Source organism: Schistocerca piceifrons, chromosome 3 (genome assembly GCF_021461385.2).
Source record: "Schistocerca piceifrons isolate TAMUIC-IGC-003096 chromosome 3, iqSchPice1.1, whole genome shotgun sequence".
Lineage (NCBI taxonomy): Eukaryota > Metazoa > Arthropoda > Insecta > Orthoptera > Acrididae > Schistocerca > Schistocerca piceifrons.
The window spans coordinates 687,093,974-687,116,427 of NC_060140.1; positions in this window are offsets into that span (position 1 = coordinate 687,093,974).

The window sequence follows — 22,454 nt, forward strand, 5'->3', positions numbered from 1 at the left end:
GTCATGGAGAATGGTGAAGGACAGAGTTAGAGCGAACTTAGATGCCAATATAGCGCGCTTTTATACAATTCAGAACGGGGTCCTTTTCTACCGTAGAAATCCGAACACACAGGACTGGGTGTTGTGTATACCAAATGAAATAGTCAGCAAGTTGATCTGGTACACTCACCTAAGTTACGGGCATTACGGGGCAAGGAAATGCTGTAAGAAGTTAAGGGAATCAGTTTATTTCATTAGTATGGAGAGGAGGATCAAGAACGTGCTCGGTAGTTGCAAATTGTGCCAGAAGGCAAAATCGTTAACTATCTCATGCAAAGCACCGCTTTTTCCGATAGTGCCAGGTAGATTGAGGGAATTCGGAGCAACAGATTTGTTTGGTCCGTTACCTAAGTCAGTGCAGGGATATAGATATGTTTTAGTAGCAGTGGAATTGGTGTCAAAGTATGTGACTTTTACCACATTGAAACGTGCGACGGAAGGACAGTGGCAGCAGCGATCGTTAAAAACTTTTTGCGAGAAGTAGGAACTGTAGAAAAGTTCATAGCTGACAATGGACCGCAATATAGATCCAGACAATGGCTAACCACACTGAAGAGAAGAAGGATAAAACCGGTGTTCATATCCCGATACCATGCTGCAAGTAACCCCAGTGAAAGAGTGGTAAAAGAACTGGGAAAATTGTGTAAGCTCTATTGCCATAGGCAACACAGAAGTTGGAGTATTTTTCTCAAAGATTTTCAGGACATCCTCAAAGAGCTACCACATGGAGCAACTGGTTTATCACCAATTACGGTACTAAAGAATGAACCACCACCAGATCGAGTCAGGGAGCTGGTAGATTTTCCGCGATCAGGAAAGCAGAGGCACACAGAAATTGTCAAGGTTGCGATAGAGCGTATTAAGAAAGCAGCTAAGGATAGGCAGGAGAAGCAGAAAGGAAAGATCCGTAAGATCGAATTGGCAGTAGGAGACAGGGTTCTAATTAAAACTCATCGATTATCAAAGAAGCACAGATTCCTAACTAGCAAATTCTTTATGGTGTATAGTGGACCATTCAGAGTGAGGCGGATTGTCCATGAAAATGCTGTACTGATTGAGACGATCAAGGGAAAACAATCTCGTGGGCTTCATCACATTTCTAACATCAAATTATGGAAAAGTTAAGGATAGATCTAAAGTAGGCGATTTATGGTAGATAATCAGTGTATTTATTTGTGGTGTGTAACGTTGTGCAGGGTCAAATCGAACATAAGAATTTTCAGGCGGCATGTCAGGAAGTATGACGGAATAGACTGGTTGAATGAGTCATGAACAGAAGTCGACAGAGTGGTGTATGTACGTATTTTTTGTCATACGAATAAGGATCAAGTAGAAACGACGTGATGATTAATGAGTGGATAAAGATGGTAGATAGAGAAGCGACGTGATAAATAGTAGTGGATAAAGGTGATATTTAAGGAGAGAAGCGACGTGAAGCAGTGTGATTAATAAATAGAGATTCGACGTGATGAAACAGTGGTAAATAAAGGTGAGTAGAATTAATAATGTGGAGATGTATTAGATGTATGTTACAGAGAGGCCTGTGTATGCTCCAATAGAGATTGATGCCAATGGCGAAGGAAGACCAGGAAATGAAGGAGTAATGGACGGACGGAGAGCCGAAATACGAATGAAGAGATGAGGACAACTGCACAATGTGAAAGGACATAAAGGGAGTATGAGATCCAGATGGTGAACGTTGTGGAATACTGACGTAAGATGTAATACAAGTGTAGATCTAATTCTTAGCATAACATTTGCGATTTGGCAAAAATAATATTTGTTGTTGTTGTTGTTGTTGTTGAAGCCTGGTACCAGTATAACTAATCAAAACGCTACCAAGAATGTGTACAGTTATTTTGCAGGTCGAATAATTTGTGTATTTTTGTTCTTAGATGAAATGTCGCAATTCTAAAGTGATATTTAGCAGGAGGAATAGTCGGTAAAGCGGATGCAGAGGTAAGCCGATGGAGAGAGGTGCCAGAGTGAAAGGACGAATTCGGAGACTGGAATGCTATCTCCGAAACAGCTTCATGTGTTATGTGGTTGAGTATAAGGGAGCAAAGGTATGGTATGTTGTGAGTGTGGTGGTGTTATGAGTATAAGGGAGTAAAGGTATGGTATGTTGTCGTGAGTGTGGTGGTGCTAAGGTTAGCTGACTTCTAGACCTATTCTGTTAGTGTATTAATGGATTGAATGAGAAGGAAAATGTGATGTCTGGTGAGTGAGAGTCGTAGAGTAGTGTGATCAATGCGCACACTCCTGTAAAGGGGATGCTACCGATCTGTAACTAAAACATTATTGTGTATTGTTTGATTTGGATGAACCTCGATGGCAGGTCAGGATCTGACTTCATGTGGATGGTACATACGTGTCCTAGAAATGTTGTTATATATAATAAAAAAGGTAAAATATATAAAGAGATACTAATTTCAGTCTGTCACAAGCACAAAGGTGCATTGTATGTTGTAGATTTAAAGTCATCAGTTTCTAAAATGTTTATTGTGATAGGATGTTAGAGTAGTCTACTATTTTATATTGTAATTATGAGTTGTATAGATTGTTTATTATTCCTTTTGTTTTTTTTTTACACTTTCATGTTTTGTATGAGGGACGACAGGTACAATCAATAGCGCAAGTGTGGGCTGTATATAGAAAAGGGATAAATGTTGATGTATGTGTAGAAAACTAGGGTGTATAGTTATATGTTTTTAGAACAAAGATTCTTTTATTACCAATGTATCTAATAGATCATACATGTAATCAATGAGTATTTAAATATACCCTTTTGTCTGTAATGTTGCGAGATGCACGGAAGGGTCTGACTGATTGGGTGTCGTAACGCCCATACCGCTAGCGGGCGGAGCTGACGTAGCCATGGCGACGGGCGACAGAGCCGCGGCACTCCCCACTCCACTGCCGGACAGGGTACACTCCACGCGCCTGCTACAGCAGGTCAACGGCCTGGGGCGACACGCACGTACCACTGGCCATTCATAAGTTCTGCCACCCTTACGACTGGGGAAAGTATCCCGCGGAGGCAACAGCGGGTGGTTTCTTCTGCTCAATGGGGCGCGCAGCGGCGCCACGGCAGAATGGACGACGCGCGGCAGAGCCCGGCGGGCATTTGTAGCCAGCAACTATCAACTAGTACTGGACTGTGGAGCCGTGAAACAAGACAACTGCTCGTTACGTCTCCATAAGGTGGAAAGTGAAGGACTGGTGTTTCCACGTTGTGAGTGGTGGAAAGATTTTGTCTTTAGCAGACAGGACGATTGTTTTGTTTTGTCTTGACCACTGGACGGTGGGATCCATAAACTTTTGGCAGTGACTTGTTAAGTGTGCTTTGTGAATTGCATGTGGGACGCTTGGTATTCTTGAAGAGGACAGTTGTCGTTTGGTGACTAATTATTGTATGAAAGCAAGAAACTAGAGTGGGACATTGACATTTGTGTCTGTAGTAGGAGACATTTCATTAATTGGTGCGGGAATAAGTGCTGTTTGTTGGAACTTACGACTTTTAATTACACCATGAACTGAAAGGACAGAACCGTGGGTAATAGTAGTTGTAGGGCCATTTCTGGACGACCAGATTCGTGTGGGTGGTACGCTGAGTGTGACTATGACATTTGTGTTGAATGTGAGATACAGTTTACTGTTCAGTGCGTGTTCAAAATGCCGATTTGAGTGACTTAAGGACTTTCGTCCGGGTAACCATGGGAGAGCTTTGACACCGAGACAGTGTTTCTAGGGAACCTGTCAGCAACTTTTTTGACCCCAAGAAAATCACAGAATGAAATGATTCCGTGTGACTCGCAAGATAGGGAATAATGTATTTGTAATTGTGTAAATATTTTTTTTATTATGTGTTTCATTCCTGAAGGGACAGCAAGTGTAATTGTATTTTATTAACATTTGTGTTTAGAATAGTTAGTGTTTTTTTTTTGTTTCTTCTGGGTATCAAGTTCACATAGCATGTTTATTAGAATATTTGGTACAATAATGCTTTAATTATTAGCCAGTGGCGTAATACTAAGGTAGCGGCTCTTGTAGCATTGATCAGTAAGGTTGTCACAGGGGAGAAGTGTTTGCATTGCACAACAAATATCGGAATTAATTGATGCATTTTGATGTCGTGGACAGTAATGATCTTGTTGGTGTGGTGACTGAAGCCACTTATTTTCATTATCACAGTGGTGATATTTCACATTAAAGTGTAACGAAGGCTAGTCGAAATGCAAGTTCTTGTCGTCTAAATGTGTGACAACAGAGAAATGAGCAGTAGAGTAAGATACGAGAGCTACTGGTGGATTCAAGCACTTATTGCTAAACTATTTACTGCGTGTATTTATCAAAGTTGATGGAATGACTGGCTCAGCAGCAGGTATTTGTACTGGTGGATAAGGATAAGGTTAAACTCACTGTCGAGTAGTTGTGGCAATTGCTTAGGTGATGATAGTTAATGAGGTATGACATGATGTCTTAGACGAACTATATTACGTAACCCGTATGTAACTTGTGGTATATTTCATTGTTTTTCTTCTCAGTTTTATTTCTCTGTAGGTTTGATGTATATTTTAGAGTATTGATATGGAGCCTGACTTCTACGTGTAACTAGGGTACGCAATTTCTTTTCCTTTTGTTGATTTTGTTTTGTATTTAGACATTGCCGTGTAAAGACTGTTACAACGCAATTTATGAATGTCAGATTACTTGTTCTGTGTTTGGACGGTGAGCTATTTAGAATTTCACGAGTACAATTAGTGTTTTATTTTATTTGTTTTAGAATTATTGAAGTTTGGATTACTCCTAAAAATAGCGGAGATCCCGGTAACTAAGCCAATTTTTATCTCACCATTATTTTTTATTTGTATGATGTGATGTCTTATATGTCATTTGGATTGTAGTAAATATGTATGTGTATGTTACTCCAGATTGTGGAGAGTACAATAATGCAACCACTGTGTCAATAATTTGGTAAAGTAACAGCATTTGGCCGTCTATTTGAGGTCACCAGGGGCTAAGTTCTCCTCCTGGTTATTTTGATGACTTGCTACGTTTGTTCTAATACAGCTTTCTTAAAAAAATGTTCGGAACTACCCTCGCATTGCAAGGGTATTACCGTGCCATTTTTTTCTGCATGGGTAGCCGGTGGTGAAAGGGTACAGTACCGCCCAACATTGAAATAGGTACAACATACTTCATTATTTTTGTCAGAACAACACATTTTTTTGTAAAATTAACTCAATTTCAATTAATACAGTGAAGCCGGATACCAGTGTGGGAAAGAATGACAATTTATTTATTTAATTGATCATATGTGCACTCCCACAAAATAAATCCCTACATCCAGTTTGGTGAGATCTGTGAAATGAATGAATGTATGGTCGTCTGCTAACCGCAGATGGTGAATGTGAATATGTGATCATCTTTGAGTCGATCCTTTGGCCACCTTTGGTGGGACCAAAGAGATGAAATTTGCCTGAGCTTTGAGCGCTTGAAATGTGGCTGACCAATACGATAGCAAGGTGCTTCCCCCACCTCGACAGAGGTGTGAGAGCACCTAGAGAACGGCCATGTTTCAGCACTCTGCCGCTGGATCTTGTGCTGTTAAGACCTGTTTTAGTTGTGCTCCGTAATGACGAAAGAGTAGAGACATGGTATGCATGTGGAATATTTAAGAGTAGTTTGAAATAATAATTTCTCTATTTCAGGAACTTTTGTGGGGAGAATTAAATGTCAGGCAGGTAATATTAAAGGGATTGTAGTAATCTTCGGAAGTGACCAACGGTCACAATGAAACCATGTCTAGCAATAAGTTGAAATACTTCCGTGTGCTTAAGTTAAGCTGAATTACTGGCGTGTGTACAATAAGTTGAAATATTTAAGAAATAGCGTGTGTACCATAAGTTGAAATATTTAAGAAGTGGTGTGTGCAGGACTTGAAATTAGAAACGAGTACTTCCACGTGGTGAGTACTGTGTGAGTCTCAATCTGTGTATGAGACAAAGGATAAAGAGAAGTACTCGTCCATGGTATCAGTTGAGGACTCGCGTGTGTGATGTTCCTAATATTACTTTGCGTGATATGATTCCGTGTGACGCTTGATTCAAACTCTGAGAGAGAAGCAAGGTGAGTCGGCCGTCTATCCAGCAACGCCACTTGGCTTGCATTGCACAGAAATACGTGCAAATATCTCCAGAGTTCATAGTAGGAAAGTAGAATTACAAAGTGGGGCAGTGTCGTGTGATACTGGGATAAATACTAATTGAAGTGGGAAAGCTGAAAGTGATAATGTTGTGACTATTCTCTGTGTAGTATTTCATGTTGTAGTGTGGTGTATGTCATGTAATTTGGGTATGTGTGGTTTGCATGGGAGAGTAGCGAGGTAGTTTCAAAAGATTAGTGGGTTATGCTTGTTCCTTCGGTACCGCTCGGTCTGGAGGAAAGTTTCGTGATGATGATTGTGAGAGTCGAAGTGTGAGATATAATAAAAGATCCACCATCCTATCCAGAAAGTGCACTGTAGCGTTAAATAATTACGAGACCATAATATGGAGATTCACCAATGTAAAGACATGCCCACTGGGCGGAATTTCTCATGTGTTATTGTTGTAGGTTATAGAATTTGTGTGTTTAGGTTAGAGAATATATCGGAATAAAAAAGATAGTGAAAAGAAAAATTTGTAATAGGTGCGCCATTCATATTCAGTGCTGTGGCCACGTGTTGACAAAAGTCGTTACATAAAAGACAAAAAAGAAAATGTGGTATTGCCAGTGCGTAGTGTACAGTCAGAGTTCTGTAAATTACTGATAGTCAGATGCGTGTTTCCGTAGCGTATTAATCATACAGGAGGATAATTTGTAACTAAATTGTGAGTACGAGAGTTCATGTTACTCGATAAATTAAGAATGAATCCACTCGCTTGGCAGACCACTCATCTTGCAGGCCTGACTGCTTGATGCCACAGTATGAGCAGGGCACGTGGGTGCCTCTCAACGTAACTCCCTTCGTCTGTCATAACGTTACATATCCATCCACAGTTCTTGCATATTGCCGCTAATAATTCGTCAGCTTATTTGGTTTCCACGTGACGGGGCGCTGGCTCACTCTGCAGCCGATGCTAGCAACTAGATTCGTGCACAGTTTGGATAACAATGGTTTGGTAGCGGTGGTCGCGTTTTCTGGCAAAGCTCAGTCATCAGATACGCGAATGGAATCCCTCTTCTGGGCGCAAGAAAAAAACATAGATTGCGAGACGCCTGTCAATACTCGCATACAGCTGTTTCCTCACGTTGTCACACCCAGGGAAGTAGGACGCCCAATCCGTACGATTCATGAGCGTGCAAGACAGTAGATGGTGCGTCGCAAGACATTCTGTCGTGATAATATTGATAGGTATTTTGAATAATAACTGCAAGGGAAATATTGCAGAGCAGAGCGAATACACTGCGATAAATGTGTAAATGTTTCGTTGTTGTCTTGCTCTGTATATTGTGTTGGTCGTTTTGCCGAGTCCATATTACAGGTTAATTCACTGTTTTGAATGTAGTCTCATAGAAACCAAATTAATTAACGTAACAAACAAACATAATTGCTCATTAGTCTCAAAGAACTAATGGACACCATGGGCTCTTTACCGAAATATTCAGAAAACATCCCTTACCCACATTTGAAATTTTGTTGGTGTTCCTGCCACCTTTCACACATTACTGTGGTATAAATTCTTTTACAGAACAAAAGAAGTTGTCAAGGTGAAACTTTTTCGGTTTGTTTTCAAAACTTACATTGCTGTCCGCCAAATATTTTATATTGCTATCATCACTATTATTATTATTATTATTACAATTGCTATGTTGAGTCATTAGTCGTGGTTTTAATTCAGTGTGTCACGAATTCCTCCTCTGTGCCAATCTTCTGGTCTCGGCGTAGCACTTGCAACCTAAACTTCCAACTATTGCTTTCTTCCTCTACAGTTTTCACCCTCTAAGCTCCCTCTAGTATCATGCAGTTTATCCCCTGATGTCTTCTGATGTCTTTACAGATCTCCTATCGGCCTATCTTGTCAGTTTTCTCTACATATTCCTTTCCTTGCCAATTCTTCAGAGAATCTCCTAGATCCTTACCTTCTCAGTCAATCGACTGAATCGGTTCTTTTCATTCACTCAAAAGAATGAATAGTTTATTTGATTGAATAGATTTTTTTCCAACAACCGATAATTCGGTTGTTTTTACTAGGTAGTTCCAGTCACTATCACCTAGTCTCCTACTGTGAATATCCACCCCTGTTAAAAAGCTAATTACCGATATCAAATTGTAGGATCAAAATAAGGTTTCCACGTCATCATAATCCTTTAGAAAAGTTACACTGAAATCACAGCTGACAAGATGAACTGCTGGCTGCTGCCATATAGAGTAGTAATTAATGAACATTCCTCATAAACAGTTTAAAAGATCTCAGTGGGGATTCTGTGTACAGGTACAATTATAAGTGTTGTTGGTTTTATTTTATTTAACTACTCGCTGTAATGGGGAAGAGACCAAACAGCGAGGTCATCGGTCTCATCGGATTAGGGAAGGACGTGGAAGGAGGTCGGCCGTGCCCTTTCGATGGAACCATCCCGGCATTTGTTGGAGCGATTTATGGAAATCACGGAAAACCTAAATTACGATGGCTGGACGCGGGATTGAACCGTACTTCTCCCGAATGCGAGTCCAGTGTACTAACCACTGCGCCACCTCGCTCGGTTTTATGTAACTGATTCTCCTCCTGTCACCTTATTCGACAGTATTTAAGAGACAGAAGTTGTGTATGCTAAGTCTCTGTGAACTGTGTAAACTTTGTTCTGCGTCTGATTGTATATTAGCTGTTGTGTATCGTCTTGTCTGAAGTGGATAGTAGGGACAAACGCAACACTTGCGTAAACGAGCTTGCGTGCTGCTCTTTACGCTGTACGTGCAGGTAATGAAAATACAGAGAACAGAGAGCAAATACTTTCCTTTAATGAAGGCAAATAACGTTCCTACGCCCAATACTGAAAGCGAACGGTAAGAATGCAACAGCATATGACAGTGGTTAGGTGGCGCAGTGTGTGAGCAGAGATGTTTCAACGGCGATGAATGAAATGTCAGTACATCTGTATCCAGAAGTGGGAACACACAGAAGCAGAGATAAGGCTCAACAGTTGAAAATCGGTTGTGGATCAGTTTTCAACATCTTTTGACAGTACGCATGTCGTCACAATCTGTCATCTGTGACTGCTCATCTCCTTTCACAAAGTCACCGATTTGGGACAGCAGTGCAATTGTTGCTACAGTTTTTGGGGCCAATCCAGAAAACGTATTTAGCTCCCCAATAGCCACGAAGTATTTCTGGGCGTTTCATTAAGAGCACAGCAAGCCGAGGAAGCTTGCACATTCACCATCCACAAAAATGAGAAAACCGAAGCGTCAGCGGGCAAGGTAGTACTGAGGGAGTTTTGGGATTTGCATGGTGCTGTACTGGTTCGCTCGCAAGAAGCAGACCGTCATGGGTATATTTTGTCGCAACCTCCTGACGAGGTCCATGAGAACGCCTCACCTCATTCTACAGCCATTGTTTCCGCCAAGTCAACAGTTGGAGGGAAAGGTGTGTCGCACCGAGCGGCGAAGATGCACGGAAGTTTCAAAGATTTTATTAATTTTTTATTTATTTACTTACTTATTTACTATTGAAGTCATTCCTTGATGTCTTAATAGATGTCCTGTCATCCTCTCCCTTCTCCTTGTAATGTTATTCCTTTCCTCTCCGATTCTGAGCAGAGCCTCCTCATACCTTACCATATCAGTCCACCTAATTTTCATCATTCGTGTGTAGCACCATTCCTCAAGGCCGGCCGAAGTGGCCGTGCGGTTAAAGGCGCTGCAGTCTGGAACCGCAAGACCGCTACGGTCGCAGGTTCGAATCCTGCCTCGGGCATGGATGTTTGTGATGTCCTTAGGTTAGTTAGGTTTAATTAGTTCTAAGTTCTAGGGGACTAATGAGCTCAACAGTTGAGTCCCATAGTGCTCAGAGTCATTTTGAACCATTCCTCAAATGCTTGAATTCTTTTCTGTTCCGTTTTTCCCACATTCCGTGTTTCACAGCCATACAATGCTGTGTTCCGAACGTACGTTCTCAGGCACTTCTTCCTCAGATTTAGATTTATGTTTAATACCAGTAGACTTCTCTTGGCCATCAGTGCCATTTTTGCCAGTGCTAGTCTGACTCTTATGTCCTCCTTGCTCCGTCCGTCGTAGGCTATTTTCCTCCCTAGGTAGCAGAATTCCTTAACTTCTACTTCATGACTATCATCCTGAGGTTAAGTTTCCCGCTGTTCTCATTTCTGCTACGCGTCATTACTTTTGTCTTTCTTCGATTCATTGGTTTAAGGTTGATAATTTCAAGTGGTAATTAAAACTTTGTGACTACATCTCTCAGGGTATTAAAATTCCTCCCACCAACCTCTCCCACTCCCCTGAAATGTTGGGACAGTTGAAACTAGCAGAACTGAGAAAGAAATCGGCAGTAGTGAGAACGCAGCCGCGGAGTGAGAGAGCGAGTGGCGCGCTCCAGTTGCCAGGCAGGGTAACTGGGTCGAGCTTCGCCAGTGTTAGTGGCCACCAAGGCTGCGATCGCGGTGACGGCGCCGTTTGCTGCAGTCCTCGCACCCGGCCACCGGCCCCGGTCCTCTGCTTTGCCGAGAGTTCTTTGATCGCCTACGGCGGCTCAACTTATCCGCGTCCTCTCTCTTCGTGGCAGCGGTGCACAAAGTCCACCGCAAACTCTTGAAAATTAAACTCCTTTATTTCGTCACCTTCAGATAAGAACCGCCGTTCGCTGAGTCTGCGGCAGGTCGATCTTATTTCAAACGTGACGTTTTCGTTATTAATTTTAATTGTTTCTAACAGATTCGTTCCCATCAATGTATGCAAAATGGACCCGAGAACCTCAATTAACTGCAGCCTTTGATTTCTTTGTCTTTACCCACATAATGAATATATTGTTTAGTTCCTCATTTTAATAGGACACTACATAATTGAAGCACGCTTATTCGTATACCCCATCTGATAAAAACTTGCAAGCCGATGACCAAACACTCGCATGTCCATTGATGTACTATTCTGGAAATTGTAGTCTTGGACTCAATTTGAAAGATATTAGTTGATGTCAAACTAACCAGAGGTTTTAATGGTTCAAATGGCTCTGAGCACTATGGAACTTAACTTCATCAGTCTCCTAGAACTTAGAACTACTTAAACCTAACTAACCTAAGGACATCACGCAGATCCATGCCCGAGGCAGGATTCGAACCTGCGACCGTAGCGGTCGCGCGGTTCCAGACTGTAGCGCCTAGAACCGCTCGGCCACCTCTGCCGGCGAGGTTTTACTAAGTGTCATTTTATTCATAAATGGCTGCAGGAGCGTGCATAAGTCTTTGGCAATCCCATAGAACAGGAAAACAACAGCACGGAAACGGAAGATGAGTGAGACAAAGCCGAAATACAGAATTCGGTCTTTCGAAACTTTTCACGGTGGAATATCGCAACATGGTTCCTCCTTCCTTCATCGCACAAACACTGAAATGGGAGATACTGAGATAAATGATTGCGAAATAGAATAGCACATACAATAGTTTCAGCATGGAAAGGAGTCCAGATCGGATATGCCTGTTAGTTTCTCTAACAGAACTTCTTGCCTTTCTAGTAGATGTTTACCGTAGGTGGAAGAGTGGTGTAGCTACGTAGTTTGAATCCCGATGCAGAAAACTAGTGAAACCCTTCTCTCACCACCTCCCCACCCTGACAAAGTCATGAAACAATTGTTTGGAGGGAAGCAGTTTTTTTTACGAGTGGCTGAGGAAGTAAAATGTAATGCCAACAATTTTGTGGAAAGTTGTTTGAACTAAAACGTATTTTCATCAGGAACATACATTTTAATTGAATATCAACGATGCAGTACAAATAACCAATGATCATCATAGTGATTGGCTTGTAGTTCGTAACGTATTACTACTATTTTTCCTGTAACTTTTGGAATTCCGTTATCAAAATCGAAACGCTTAACTGCACAGTTTCCACTTGACAAAATTGGCAACCTTGCGAGTCGCGCTCGACTCATAGCGGAACGAACATAATTTCAGTTTAGAAAAACCCGTCTCACCTAAACCTGCGGATAGACACAAAGTTAAGAAAAACCTTAACGCCTAAAATTACGTTGTGAACGAACTGGGCAAATTGATATTTAAGCACAAACTGTGAGAATCGTAAAGATGTGTAGCCAGGAGAGCCTTGTTTCGGAAATTCAGCAACTTGCAGAAATCTTCGTAGCTGTGTAATTTCTGCAAGGATACCACATTCAGAAATCTCATTTTATTGTCAACTGAACTTTTCATAATCATGAGAAGTTCAATTTCTCAGATATCTCGGATTTTACAACGTGTATCGATTTCCTGCAGGAAACTGTCAACGTATTTTTTTGTTCCTGGTAGAAAGTTAGTGTCTTGTCTGCTGCCTTCTATTCAGGTATTATTTTCTAGTTTCAAATTGTTCTGTTTTAATTTTTCCAATCGGATTGTATATTTCGTCACATGTCTCCTTAACAAATTGAAGAGTTTCTTCAGCTAGATGATTTCTCTTGCCTTTGTAATAAATATTCCGAATCTGTGACCAAGATCCTCTAAATCCTTTTTTTAATCTTTACTTCTTCTAAGACAAAAACACAAAATTACCAAAACGAGATATCACACAATGCAGGCAACACATTTTCTACAGTTGCTCTGATTTATACAGTTTCCGAAGTATCCGGCAGTCCCTCACTGGCGCTGATAACCATTTTAAAGCACTCCGTCGTGTATCTACAAGTCAACTATAACACAAACGGTTTCAGAAGGATCTCCCACCTGCGGGTAAGATCTGAGTAAATCATCTACAAACTTTCTAAGATCCCAAAAAAATTACGCATAATTCTGCTATTGTGAGAGCGTATAATGTTTGCAGGCTGAGAGAATGGTTTTCACCGAGTACACATAATACCTTAGGATTAAGGTCACAAATTCTTCCTTAAATTCCAGAAAGGACTCCTACCACTGCAGAAGCACTGCCATATAATTGTCCTAGGTGCATTGTTATATCCAGACCATCCAGTTCAGTAACCTGTAAAATGTCTTCCGCTATGTAAACAGATCTCTTCCTACTTTCCTGAAAATAAATTAGGTATAGCTCCAGTACTTCTAATTTTCATTCTGTGTGAACGTAATAATCATTGACAAAAACGAAATCGTCACGAAATAACTGTTGATTCCGTAAGTGTGAACAAAATTTGCTTATCGGCACTTCATGGCAGTGAGTTTATTACGTGCAAAATATAGGAAATCTAACTTAGTACCCAAAATGATTTTCTGAATTAGAGCAAAAAACCTTTTGTGGCATTAAAGTACTCCAGGTCACTAAACAGTTTGTGCAAAGAATGAAATTTTCACACTGCAGCGGATTGTGCGCAGATATGAAACTTCCTGTCAACGATTTTGATGCTGATTTTAGTTTCAAATACTCTTATTTGTGTCCTTCTATTAGTGTTCATTTTGTAAATAGATAGCAGTTTAATGTGCAGAAGTTTCAAACTTAGGAAACAGCACGGGGCCATGTGCTTATTTTGCGTCCAACAGTTTATTTGCTGCGTAGATTTTTTTTTTTTTTTTTTTTTTTTTTTTTTTTTGACGGGCACGTGTGTCGTCATATTTGTGGCATCAGCGTGCATTGCTTATATTGTAACTAAACAGTGAGACTCTCCCGGAACATAAAACACCATAAAACTCGTAAACCACACTGTCCTGAACTTAACATCTGTGTTTTAATTGAGCAGTAGGTCAGCAGGAACTGAACGTTTATTTTTGGGTAATGTTCCCACAAAAGACAGATTCAAGTCGATCACGGTTCTGTCAAGTGGGACAGCGGTATGCCAGTTATTTCTCTCCCGGGTCTTTTATGTGAGTAACTAGATGTTCAGACGATTAAACTGATTGAACGAACTAACACACTGCATTCCTGAATACACCTCAAATGTATGCAAATACAAGTCTCTACATTCTATTACAGCAGCCACCTTTTACCTAAAATTTCTGAGGACGTTTAGGCAAATACTGCCTTAATGTTCTTACCTGGAAGTTTTGTTGCCATCCCAAATTTTCCTTTGTCTATCCTTTGCGTGTCTTTTATGAAATAATTCACAACACAATGTATTGAGAATTATTTTTATTTATTTGGAATGAAAATCAACACGTGTGAGGGTAATTTTAGGAGAAATGTGAGGATCTTTGATAGGACCATAACATTATAGTTTGCTACATACAGGGCAGTCCATTGAGGGTTACCGGGCCAAATACCTCATGAAATAAGCATCAAACTAAAAAAAAACTACAAAGAACGAAACTCTTCTAGCTTGAAGGGGAAAACCAGATGGCGCTATGGTTGCCCCGCTAGATGGCGTTGCCAAAGGTCAAACTGATATCAACTGCGTATTTTTTAAATAGGAATCCCCATTTTTATTACATATTCGTGTAGTTCGTAAAGAAATATGAATGTTTTAGTTGGACCACGTTTTTCGCTTTTTGACAGATGGCGCTGTAATGGTCACAAACATATGGCTCACAATTTTAGACGAACATATATGTATGTATGTATGTATGTATACAATATAGTGTGTAAAGTTGGAAGCTTCATGATGATGTTTTGCAGATCATGCGTTGGTGATACTTTATTTGTTGTACAGTACTGGACACAGAGTGTTTTCTTAAAACATATGGCTATTCCATTTTCAGAGGAACAGTTCTTTGAAAAACGTTATTAACAATTTCTTGCTTTGTTTCCCTCTTTTGAATGAAGAGACTCCCATTAATCTAATGGGATTTGTTACAGTACTTGTATCTTCTGCTGAAAGCGCCAGTTCTGCTTGACGAATGTTTAGTGGAAGGTCAGCTGCATTTATACGGAATAACAATGGACTCGAAATTGAGAGCCTCATGGAACTCCGATCGTGATTTCTCCCCAGTAACTAATATTTGTCCTCAACATGCTTTGATGAGGGCATAGTATGGCTCGATGTTCCACTGTCATCAATTTTCACATGCAGGTGCCTATCGAAGAACCTTCCCCTCACTCAACGATGGCATAGGAGTTTAAAATATTAATTGAGGTTGTAGTTGAAACTTTGATCGTGGAGAGATTTCATTGTAGTGTTATGTGCACTGGTTAGTTCTAGCTAAATACTTCTAAGTCTTATACGAAGCTTATAACATGAAAAAAGTAAAAAATAAAATAAAATAAAAGATTACGTGTACAAGAAGTCCAGACAGACAAATATGACTATCCAGACAAGACGTTTACTATTGATTTCCAGTAATTCTTATCACTGGTTATGAAGGTTTTGGAGAAAAGTAAGATGCTAGCGAACCATGGAGATGATCTAGCGCAGTACAATTCAGGTACGTAGAAGCCTCCAGTAGCAGTCTCATACAGCTGAGTGTAGAATTTGCCTTCCAGTAAAAATAGGCTCAATAATGCTTCACACACTAACTTTTGCGCGGCTAATGGATATGAGAGATTTAAACTGACGTCTTGTAATTTGATCAAGAGTTGGAGATTAAAAATTATTAAACGCTCTTGTGCGCAAGATGATGTATAACTAAAAAAAAAAAATGCAGGACTTCGGATGAGGAATTAATGAGTTTGTCATAGAATATGTTAACATTCCATTCGACAGTAAAGGAAGGTGGACGATAATTTGGACTGGATTATTTCAAAGAACTTATCCCATTGTGTATTTGACTGCGGTACTTTTACCGTAGTCTACACACATGGGAGGGATAAAATCAGAAAAAGCAGCTTGCAATGAAACTACCAAAGAATCCACATTCGTCATCCAGGCTCTTAAAGACAATGCCAGCAGTATAGCTTAGTCAGAACTACAAAAGGTGTACATGATAAATCGAACAAATGGCATCTCAACTTACTACTAGTTATTGATGTTCTAATAGACTGGTTCAGTGAAGATCTTTGAGATTTTGGTGAGCGTCGAATGGTGAAAGTGTCGTTCGACCAAATCAGCAATTTTCATTGACACCGTGACACAAGTCCTTCACAACGAAACAGCCCCTCATGTCAAAGTTATCCTGTTGTGATAAGCTAACCACTATTTGTGTCTTGTTTGGGTGCCGCTACATAACTGCGACAAATGAAACATAAAATGCATCAAGACGAGTCACGTAGTGCTATGATTACTTGCGCTCTAACAGCAAGAAATGTTCAGAAACAATACTGAGTATATCAGCATCATCTCATGTTACACAAGTGACAAATATCGTGCCTGTATACGTACAACATTGGAAATATTTAAAAAATCCAATTTTCGTAGGATGAATGTTTTGAAACGCAGACTGGGCGCGAGACAACAGTAGCACTAATGGATGGCCGTTATAGTTACGCTCTTATTCCCCGGAAATCCTTGGTACTGAATGGCAGTGGAGCGTACAGTAAATGTGTTTATGTGTTTGGGGAGCTCAGCTACGTGTCCATTAGTGCTCTAATGGCGAGGCTGCAATAAAAACAAAGTGCAGATCGACCCACTATATAGAGATGGTGCTATGAAAAAAACTCATGTCATGTGAGGAATTCTAGTCGCAAGCGGTACAAATAAGCAGAAACAGTGTAACAGATTTTCTTTCACTACTTGTTACTTCGTTACTTTTTCAAATCGCAGCCCAAATTTTTTGTACCAGTAGGCAGCTGCAGCAAACAATAATTTATGGGTAAACTACACGCGCGCCGTTAGGACTAAATGAAACAGCACTTTCGCCGGTTACTCCAAAAAATGGTATGAAGCCTCTGGAAAGAAAAATCGTGGAAGCATGTTACCGATATAAGACAGTTTTCGCGAAACTGTATACGTCAGTACGCTAGGAAACCCAATAATGTAAGTTTCGCAGTCTGAAATAGAAACCGATAACGTGAAATGGAAATATTGATAAACAGAAATTAATGATACGAAGTATTGTAATAAAACATCCAGAACTCCAAAAATGTATGTTGGCCAAGTTTGTTTCTTACGAATATCACGGTATTTCAATACTGACTCTTACGTGAAGAGTATAAGCACCACATTACTTGTGTTGACCACGTTATGTAATTATTTTTGGCCCATTGCTTATGAGTTAGTAATTGCCAATGGTACTGAGATGGACGAGCGAGTACGTAACACTAAACTTTTGGGCAAAAATAACGAGTTCGTACAAATATTATACCCAACAATTCGTTTTACAAAGTATGACTGAAGGAGAATAAGTTTTTATCATGTTCGTTCCACAATAGATTCAGAAATACAGTTACGTGGTTTCAGAGTAGTAGTAGACCATAACGCTCCACGGTAAGACCCATCTAAATCACTGAAACATTAAACTATATTTCTAGGTAGTCGAAACTTCATTAGTCCGTAATGATTTTAGTTTTCATGTTTACTTATTCACTAGATACAATGTCGGGGTTGTTGTTTAAACAAGATATGTCATTTTTAGGTCTATTTCCTTCAACAAATCACTGCTTTTCCTTTATGACATCGCATTCGCCGAGAGGATGAAGCCCAGTGTTACTTCCACGGAGCCGGCCGGAGTGGTCGAGCGGTTCTAGGCGCTTCAGTCTGGAACCACGCGACCGCTACGGTCGCAGGTTCAAATCCTGCCTCGGGCATGGATGTGTGTGATGTCCTTAGGTTAGTTAGGTTTAAGTAGTTCTAAGTTCTAGGGGACTGATGACCTCAGATGTTAAGTCCCATAGTGCTCAGAGCCATTTGAACTTCCACGGACAAAGGAAGTATCTTTCAGCTTCACTATTGCGGCCACTCAAGAGCATGTAATCTAGCGTTGTATTTGTCTTGTTGTCAGACAAATAAATGTTTGAGATTGTCTACTATTGCATTAGAAAAGACCACAGTACACAGAGAATTTATACACAGCCAGACAGACGTCACCTGGTGTCTCTAGGGGCAAATACATGCTAAAAGTAAAATTCTGAATTCGAACTGTCGCTTTGTGAAGGCCGCTGTGGTTGCGCACATGTAGGATATGATTGTTCTGGTTGCCTTCCGACAGTTACAACAGTTCGTAAAGGCAGTACCCTTTCCCCCTTGTCTTTCATCACCGTCATGGATGAAAATATGAAAGGAATGACACAGAACAACCACAAGTACGTGAAAGCATTTACATTTGCAGATGATTTAATAATTTGGGGTAGTATGGAGAAGTAAGTCCAGGAGTTGGTAACCACCTCAAATGACAATCTAACAGCAAATGGGTTAACAATAAAAATAAAACGGTTGCAATGTCAACTGGCAGGCAAAACAAGAAAGGAAAAATAAGGCAGTATAACAGTACAAATAGCTAGAGGGCACCGTTTCAAGCGGTAACAGGATACAGCATGAGATCAACAGTCAAACTCAAATATCAGCTGTTATATCCTCCAGTTCAAATTTTCTGGAACGAACATTTACTCTTAAGAACAAAGCAGATTCCCTTTTAGTCATACTTCGTAATACATGCCCCAGAAACCTGCACAGCAACTAAGCAGGTCCACAACAATCTACATGTCGCAGAAATGTTCTTACGAAAATTAGGTAGGATAAGAAGTGAAAAAATAAGATAATAAGTTGGAGTGTACACAACCTAGAAAAAAAACAGCGATAAGGACGCGATTCTGATGATAGGACGACGACGAAGTTTGGAACGTTGGAGAAGAGGTGCTGCCAGAAGTAAAGCTGTGTGGTCAGATCGTGAGCCGTGCTAGGGTAGCTCAGTAGAGAACTTTCCCACGGAAGGCAAGGTTACGAGATCCGGTCCGGCACCTAGTTTTAATCTGCCACGAGGTTTCATATCAGCGCGCACTCCACTGCAAAGTGGAAATTCATTCTGCCATGTCAAACGAATCGACAAGAGAATGACACAGAAACAATGACTACAATTATTTAAATCACCAGTCTATTCTATGGTTTGATTTTGCATGCCATGAATTCTTCTCTATCGGCAACCTCTTCATCTCAGAGTAGAAGTTACTCTTATGTTTCTAATTTCTTGTGGATGTAATCTAATTCCCTACAGTTTTTATCCTCTAGTCCTCTAGTACCGTGGAGGGTATGCCCTGATGTAACTCATGTCCGATCATCCTGTCCCTTCTGTCATTGTTTTCCATATGTTACTCTCTTTGCCTGTTCTGCGGGGAACATCCTCATTTCTTATAAGTGCACTTAACTTTCAATATTCATCTGTAGCACTGCATCTCAAGCGATTCGATTCTCTTCTGTATCGGTTTACCCACAGCTAGGATTCACTGCTATACAATTCTGTTCTCCACGCCAGATGCGACCATACTCGAGGGCAAGGGGACAGGGGTTCGTGCTACCCCACCCCCCCTCCCCACTTTCTCCCAGGAAAATAAAGAAAAAGTAGGGTAATCCAGCGTTATTCCTTCAAGAAAATGGTTTAACAGTTGATATTACGCAGATTCCGACAGGGTTGGAATTGGATCTGCTGTATGCTGTATGGCTACTTACAAGTCGCTATCATCTTCCAAAATATTAAAACTCATCCATATCACCCGGCTCATTCGCCAGACTATCATATGGGCGCCCCTGCTCCATATGTATATTCTCAGACATTTCCTCCTCGAATTAAGAACTACGTTTGATACCAGTAGACTTGTCTTGTCCAAGGACGCTCTCTTTGCGTGTGCTAATTTACTTTGTATGTTCTACTTGCTTTGTCATGAGTTATTTTGCTTCCAAGCTAGCAGTATCATCATGGTGGCTTCCACGAGCTCCACTGGACGCATGGATGGCCGCGCGAATGTCCCCATAACATAATGGACGCGTCAGCAGCTAGTCTCCGTCATATAGTACAGGTGTCTGACTCCACTGTTTTATTCTTACTGAGTTAGAACATATTCTTCTAGTTTCGGGGAGCTGAATGGTAGACCTGTGGATTGAAGACAATGAACAGTACCTTCTCCGTCGGTCTCTAGTTGTACACACAAATAATTTCCAGGCGCTTGTGAAAGTGTGTAGTATCGAAACATGACACAAGCCCACCAGACATTTCGAGACATCAATCTAAATTTTTGCGAACGAAAATATTCTTCCGTTGCACCTCACTGGACGGTATACAGTCCAGAGGGAAAAGTAGAATCCGGACAAGCAAGGCTCTTAAACCACAGCCGGGAAACCGAGTGGAAAACCGAGGATGAAGTTTTATAACCACTAATACTGTGGACTTTAAAATCGGATTTTCTTACTACGGTCTTCCAACGAAGCACCAAACCATAATACGACTGTATAAAAGTGAGGACGAAGAGGAAAAATATGGTGTCAAAAACAGATTGCTTCTTTCTACCGGGTATGGGGTGTGTTGAAACATATGGTACTTATTCTTCAAAAATCAGTAATTTTGTATTGATGTGAAGAACTGCATGTATCTGACGCGACAATTTGAAGCTGTATTTTCGAGATGGAGAAACCATGCAGTCAGTTCAATTTTCAATTTCTTCGTTCTTGTATTATAGCAATCAGTGAAAACTCTCAACTGTTCATTGACTGGTAGCAAGTAGTCTGCCACCTGACGTCTTCCTTGTAGTTTTCATTGTTTTCATGAGGTAAGACATGCTCAAGAGCGTAGTAGTAATCTGCGATCACACGAGTTCCTGCATGACAGGGATCGAGTGACTTAACAGTAAAGACATACACGAAAAACTGTAACGCAGAGTAAAGATATGTACAGGAGCTTAACAACTGGCTGTATTCAGCTTACTCGTAGTTCCGCAGGTACGTTCCCGTGTTGGCTTCTGCGCTCCCCAGAGAGCACAGGTTTCTGTATTTGGGTGACTGTTGTAGTGGTTAGCGCCCTCATCCGAACACTTGCGTATTTTTGTTGCCTGGCGCCGAGTAGCAACCAGCAGAAACGAACCCCGTTTTCCAATAGCTCCGCCGCCGCCGCTGCTGCAACCGCGTTGCACTTGCCTGCCGCAGTAGTTCGGTTATAGCAGGTGCCTGCAGCAAGAATGGCATCCCATCCAGCGCTCGGATCTTTCCTATTTCAGCTGACGTTCTGCAGGCGCCCAAAATCACAGACACGATTCTGTATGCGAACATATCGATATACGAACGTCTAGGCGGGAGGTGGAACAGCGTACTAGGAGCCAATAGTGAGACTTCTAGTTTGTATCTCGTATGAGGTGACCCGAAAACCACCGTCAAAATTTCAGAAGTTACTCAGGAACATTTTCTAAATACTTTAATATCAGCTAACAGTGATATCCGCTATCTCTTTACAGACTTACGATTGTATTGTAATTACAATTGATTTAGTTTGCAGTAACCTTCGTTTGTGTGAGGAAATCTCCACAAAGCCTATAATAAGCAGTCAGGGAAGCGTACAACATGAAACAAAGAAACCTTCAGATGCAAATGTACTGCGAAGATGTTGACATCGCTGTGGAAATAGCGGGATGTAGCATAGTTGTGTAGCTGGTCCATTGCATTCAGTGGACCCGCAAGCGAGATGCGTGTCAGCAAGAATTCATCTTACACCTATCCATACTACTACTGTTCGTCACGGTTATCGTTCAGCTAACACTGAAACTATGTTATACCTTCTATAAACATAAGTTTCCGTGCAGTATTTCCGTAATTCATTGTTAGACTAGTGTTCAGCCCACATCTATACTCAGTTGCATCTGCATTACAGAACAGAAGATATCTTCACGATGTTTCTGTCCAGTGAGTAGAGTTTGGTACAGGTAATGTAAATGCTATCTGCCACTTTGCATCATTTTAATTGGTTATATACAGGGTGAGTCAGTAACTATTGTCACCATGAGTAACCCCGAAAGTATGATAGGAAATGAAAAGTTTGTGGTACAAATGTTGCATGGGACAACGGGGGCCATAACATGACGTTGGTATTTATTGCTAGCTGGAGTCACTTCGGAGATATGAACTTGTTTTTTTTTTTAAATGGGATACTATAGTTTGGTACTTATTTTATGATAGTGGCTATCGAGACGAATCCAATGATGTATAACAGTAAGGTCTTTGAAGGTCAACGAAGGTAAGAAAGGTGGCATGAACGTCCATTTTCTGAAGGTGTTCGAAGTTATGACCATTGGTATTAGTGTAGTACTTCTTCTTATCATGGATTGAGTGGTATTCCCTATCACTCCGGCACTAATCGAAGCACATGCTCTGACATTCTCTCTCGCATATCTTCAGGAGTAGTTGGAACGTCTTTATAAACGATGTCTTTTACGTTTCCCCACAAGAAAAAATCCAGATTCGTCAAGTCTGGCGAGCTAGCTAGCCGCG